The sequence below is a fragment of the Tiliqua scincoides genome, chromosome 4 (assembly GCF_035046505.1).
Source record: "Tiliqua scincoides isolate rTilSci1 chromosome 4, rTilSci1.hap2, whole genome shotgun sequence".
Classification (NCBI taxonomy): domain Eukaryota; kingdom Metazoa; phylum Chordata; class Lepidosauria; order Squamata; family Scincidae; genus Tiliqua; species Tiliqua scincoides.
In genome coordinates this window covers 201,712,487-201,718,486 of record NC_089824.1, presented here as the reverse complement: position 1 = coordinate 201,718,486, position 6,000 = coordinate 201,712,487, and the positions used below count along the sequence as shown (strand labels likewise).

General features: G+C 44.6%; 1 protein-coding gene across 1 annotated transcript in view; it reads left to right on the top strand.

Annotated features, from left to right (window-relative positions):
- Window positions 1–909: 909 nt before the first annotated feature.
- Window positions 910–6,000, top strand: part of PKIG (cAMP-dependent protein kinase inhibitor gamma) — a 28,927-nt gene continuing 23,836 nt past the window's right edge. Inside the window, exon 1 of the mRNA XM_066624701.1 lies at window positions 910–1,391. The gene's annotated coding sequence lies outside the window, so the exon portion shown is untranslated. The remainder of the gene's footprint in view (window positions 1,392–6,000) is intronic.

Sequence of the window (6,000 nt, the reverse complement as noted above, 5' to 3'; positions counted from 1 at the left end):
CTTTATCTAGCTGCGAATGCTGCATGATCAGGTAGACCTGGGCTCTGCATCAAGAAGCTTAGTAGACCTAGGCTCCAAAGATTACTGTGGCTGTCAGTGCCTTCCCCCTGCCTTATTTTTACCCCCCCATTCTACCTGCCCCCATTGCCCCTCCCCCTTTGGGAAGGGGCCCAGAAGAAACTTTGTACCCTCTGACAAAATTCCTCTCATAGGCCCTGCGCATGGCAATGCATAGGCACAAGCTACACTGCATCACACAGGAATTTTGGGTGCTGAAAGGCTCCTTGGAGTAAGGGGCCATTTGTCCCTGAGCCCCAGGTTAAGCCCCAGCAGCCACAGTTGATCAACTCATACTTGTGCCAGTTCGATCGCTAGTACAAGTAGGGCCAAATAATTCATAAGGCTGACTAGGCTGAAGCCTAGGGGCCCCGCAGGGACTAGGGGCCCATTTTTTTTGGATGCTGTGGCACTGTTACCTGCAGCCTGGGACTCCAGTGGTTACAGGCACTTTGCACTCATCAAGAATTCAGCACTTTGAATTCATCAGGAGACCCACGCAATGGGTATATGGCTATGCACTGCAGTCTAGGAGCTACCATGCCAGGGTCAGGCTGTCAGCTGTAGTGGGGTGAATGATTGAAGTGCTGGAGGGGACTGTAATACCTGAAAGCCTAGGGACCCAGCCATGGGTTAATATGGTCCTAGGTACAAGCCTAAGTTTATCAGTGCAGACAGATCAGGCCCAGGAAGGGAGTTTGGATATGGCACACGCTGGGGCCAAGGAAAGAATTTTTTCTGTGGAAGAGCTCCAAGCAATGTGAAAATCACACTGAGCAGCATTCTACTCACATCGTCAGATCTTATGATTCAAGTGCATTTGGCCCAAAGCAGGCCACAGCTGGGACAGACAGCTCTGCCCCTAAATAACAGGAGGGTGCACTGAAGTATGTAGGAAGCCTCTTTTGACAACGAGAAAATTGGAGGAAGGATGTTTCAGCGTGCGCAGCTGCTGGGAGATGCGGTTACAATGTGAAGTTAAACAAAGTAAAGGAAACAGATCCCTCCTGTGTACAGTGAGGAGGAAGCCAAGCAAGGAGCTGTTTGACATCACCAAGGCTGAGCCCTGGATTACGACATGGGGGACTTACTTGGCAAGGGAATGAGGAAACGCCTCCTCCAGCCGAGAAGTGCAACTTCGCTCAGCTGCTATTAGCACAAGGAAACAGCAAGTCTGAAACTGTGTCTAAGTCGCAGGCTACTTTGGCTGTGTGCCATGGCAGGCACAGATGCTCTGGAGATGTGGGGCTGAGCTGCATCTGAGCCCTGAGTTTGAACAGTCGGGATCCCCCACTTGTTCCACAGGCAACGGTTGGAGCCAGCAGCTTCTACAAGTAAGTATAGTTTTACGTGCTGAGCAGTGGCGGGGAGCAGCTGCAGAAGCAGTGATTTTTATGCTGCAAAGCGTATGCAGTTGGACTGCATACCAACCAAATCCAAGGTTAGGCACTGCGTGCTGGTTGTGTGGGGTCTATTGTGTGGGCAGCAGAATCTTTCTGACAGTGAACTGTACAACTGTTACTGAAAAGAAAGTCAATTTCCTACCTGTTGATCATAGTTTATTAAGCCATTTATGCCCAACATTGCATATATGCAACAGGGATAAAATGTGTACACCTGTGGGCTGGGCTGAAATGGGTTAAAGCAGTATACAAATATTCTTGATGATGATGATGATGATAATTCAGTTATGATTAATATCACTGGTGACCATCGCTGTTTTGTCATCATGCAACGGGTGTATGTTGGTTACATTTAACACGGTGCACATGATCATATTCTGTTGAGGAAGGAGTTGGATAAAGGGGGAAAACTATTCTGCTCTGTGAACGAGAATGCCAATACTGTTAAACTGATTCACCATACTGTGACCTTTTAAAATGTACTTTTTAATATAATCAAACATTTGTTGCACGGGGACAGGCTGCTACACCGTTTACAGTGGACTGGAGGCAATGCAAGTGGAACACTAAACAAATGTCTGGATGTTTTGAGATCAGGTGGCAGAGATTGCTAACCTTTGATTTCAAAAATATTGGCTCCCTCAGCAGGGCAGAGTTTGGGGAGCCAAAAAGCAGGGCTGGTCAGAGGCTCAGCTCCTGAAACACACAGCTGGCAAACATAGGAATCTGCCATGTATTTAGGTCACTGTTCCATCCAAAGCATAGTCAGCAACTGCGATGGGCAACAGCTGCCCACAATTTCAGGCAAAAGTTTTCCTCTTGACATGCTCTTAACCCAGTGTTTCTCAAACTGTGGATCGGGACCTACTAGGTGGGTCGTGAGCCAATTTCAGGTGGGTCCCTATTCATTTCATTTTTTTTATTTGTAATACATTAGACTTGATGCTACCATGGTATGTGACTGCATTTGGGGAAATGTTACAAACCTGTACTTTTAACAAGCTCTTATGTATATTCTTTTAACAATGATAGTAAATGGGACTTACTCCTGGGTAAGTGTGGATCGGACTGCAGCCTAGGATTGTTAAAAATTTTCCTGCTTAATGATGTAACTTCCAGTGGGTCCTGACAGATTCTCATTCTAAAAAGTGGGTCCTGGTGATAAATGTGTGAGAACCGCTGTAACCCATTTCTGCCCAGCCCACTGGTGTACATCTTTGATCCCTGTTGTGTATATGCAACGTTGAGCAGAAATGGTTTTTAACAAGAGATGCAGTCTTCTAACATGGAGCAAACAGCAACTGCAGTTATCTCTGATCTGGATTGGCACTGCTGTGGGAGGCCAAGGGTTAAAGTCCCTACCCCGCCTCCCCAGTGATAATCCAGATTGGAAACCCTGACAGCTATTTACAAACAAAAACAGGCCCCAACAATGTGTCACATCTTGTTTGACCTTCAATCTTAGGTCTGACTAGTTCAATATTCTTATATCTGTGATTTTAACACTTTCCTCTCAGCTTCAGTACATGCATTTTAAATACTCTGGGGAAAAGTATTTTCTCCAAAGACTTTGGAGTTTAGGCTTCCCCCAAAAAGAATAATTAGAAAAGTCCATGAGCAGCTCTTATGAGGAATCACTACAGATACTAGCATATCTCATAATTGCCATAATCTCAGCCTAACCTACCTCACAGGGTTGTTGTGAGGACAAAAAGGAAGGAAGGAACCATGTGCACTATCCTGAGCTCACTGGAGGAAGGGTGGCATAAAAATCTAAATAAATAAATATTCCCATACTGAAGTTGATTGGCAGACAGGTAGAACATTGTGCTAAACTTATTTGCGTGGAAGCATATTGCACTTTTTAAATTCTAAAAGCTAAATCACATCAATAATACCTCTGCTAACTGAGTAAGAGGCACTTTTTCAAGTGGGTGCTCCTCTTTTCTTAGCAGGGTGAGAGTAACTGGCCCTCCTCAGCCCAGTAGTGTCTTTTCTAGTGGCTGCCTGCTGGTGTTCTTTTGCATCTTAGATTGTGAGCCCTATTGGGACAGGGAGCCATTAGTTATTTGATTTTTCTCTGTAAACCGCTTTGTGAACTTTTGTTGAAAAGCAGTATATAAATACTGTTAATAATAATAATAATATCTGGAAAGAATATGCATCCTGGGGGTGCTGGAGAAGATGTGAGCAAAGGCAGACACTGATGCCCAGTTACAGTTAAGCTAAAATCCTAGATTTCTCCATTGTATTCTGTGGGCAATTCTCACTTCTTCTTCTGGGGAGAAAAAACAAACAGCCTGGTTCCTTTACGAAGCTATTGGAAGTTCCATCCTCAGACAACCAAACTGTGACTGTACCCCTAGTGGTTATGCATGTCTGGAGAATGAAACCACACTACCAATGCATCACTTATCAGTCTATTTTAATTTTGTCGTCCCATTCTGCAAACTAATGAGAAAAGTAGGAACAAGCTCCTTTCTCTGTTGATGGCGCACAATAGTGCCCGCATGTTTTGGCTCAAAACTCAGCTTCCAGAGTACCAAGAAATTTGCTTTTAAAAAAGGGAAGTTGGCCAACTGGAACAGCTGATGGGTAGAATGGACATGGGTGGGTGGGATTACTAAAATCCGGATAAAACCTGGTGATCTGTGTAAAATGGCAACCTTGTTCTAGTGCAAACATGTGATGGTCAGAATTATTTGGTTGCTCTGGGAATTGAAGTTTGTCTAATTGATTTGTGAAAGAGAATACCAGAAAGCTTCAGTGGTACTGTAATTTTATAAAGAAACAGAACAGTAGCTCCTAGTCAATGCTGTTTGGAAGAAATGTCACCAAGTGATAGTATATTCCAGAATGAGAACAGAAATTCTACAGCACAATTCTATGCATGTCTACTCAGAAGTAAGGGCCATTAATTTCACTGGAACTTACTTCCAGGTAAGTACTGCATACGGTTACAGCACTAGTCTCTTTGGGCATATCTATACTACATATTAATGTTGATTTCATCCCACTTTTGTCATCATAGCTTTCTCCTATGAATCTTGGGACATAGTTTAGTGAGTAGGGCTCTGTATTCCATCTCCCAGAACTACAGTACCCAGATTTCTTAGGGAGAGGACATGGCTATCAGTTAAGCACGTGCTCTACAACTGAGCAAGGGTCAATCCCAGTTAAAGTCTGGGGGGTAGAAAATGGCCTTTCCTTGATGCACTAGTACTAGTCACCATTTGAGAAAAGGACAGTGGACTTGATTAACTATTGGATCATGTTTATATGCTGTTTACTTGATAAAACAAGAAATGCAGAGGTGACCCTCAAATACTACCACCTTGGCTTGTGTAGCATAAAAGGATTTCCTTCCCACAAATTTCCTCTACTCAGCATTTGCTGATCAGCTGCACTTTGGAAACATCTGCACTGAGGTCATTAGTTTAATATAAATGTAGATAATCCTTACATCGTCCATCTATACTCATGTAATTGGTAGTTTTATAACCAGATATGTCTGAGGGCCAGAGTCGGCCCACCCATGAGGCCAACTGAGGTGGTTGCTTCATGAAGCAGATTGGCAGGGGTTGCCCTGTTGTGTCCCCCCACTTGTCTCCACTTGTCCTCCCACTCCTTGCGTTGGAAAAGGATGAGGGAGACAGAGCAGAAGTGTGGAGGAGAGTGTGCAAGCTGATTTAAAGAGCGATGAAATGGAGAAGGCAACAGAGGAAAGGTTTTCCTATGCTGCTAGTTGAACCAAGAAGGTCATTCTTTCCACATGATTAGAAAAACAAAAATGCTCCAATGTGTTTTTATCCAGACATATATTTACACTATAGTCTAAGTGCCTGAAGAGTCCTTGCCAAGGAACTCTAGCTGAGGAAAAGATTTGTTCTTAGTACCTTTCTACTATAGTTACTATGATCCTTTAGAGCAGGGGTCCCCAAAACCCGGTCCTGGGGCCACTTGCGGCCCTTGAGGACTCCCAATCTGGCCCACGGGGAGCCCCCAGTCTCCAATGAGCCTCTGGTCCTCCCAAGACTCGCTGGCCCAACGCAACTGCTCTCAGCATGACAGCCAACTGTTCAACCTCTCACATGAGCTGCGGAACTAGGGCTCCCTCTGCTGCTGGCTGTTTCACATCCGTGATGCAGCAGCAGCAGCAAAGGAAAGGCCGGCTTTTTATAGGCCTTTATAGGCCTTGAGCAATTGCAAGACCGTCATTCGTTCATATATGTTCCATCTCTAATATATCCATTTATGTAAATTTATTCAAATCTGAAATGTAAATTAATTTTTCCCCGGCCCCTGACACAGTGAAAGAGAGATGATGTGGCCTTCCTGCCAAATAGTTTGGACAAGCTTTAGAAAAAGACCAGTAATGCAATATACTGCCTGTTTCCAGGGCCGGTCCAAGAATTCCTGGCACCCGAGGCACTGTGCCAGATGTTACCTGTCTTTACCTGGTGATGTGTCAGCCTTTATTCCTCACTTCTTGGTTTGGAAAAGAGAAAGGGGGGCACTCTAGCCCACCACTCTCCTCTAA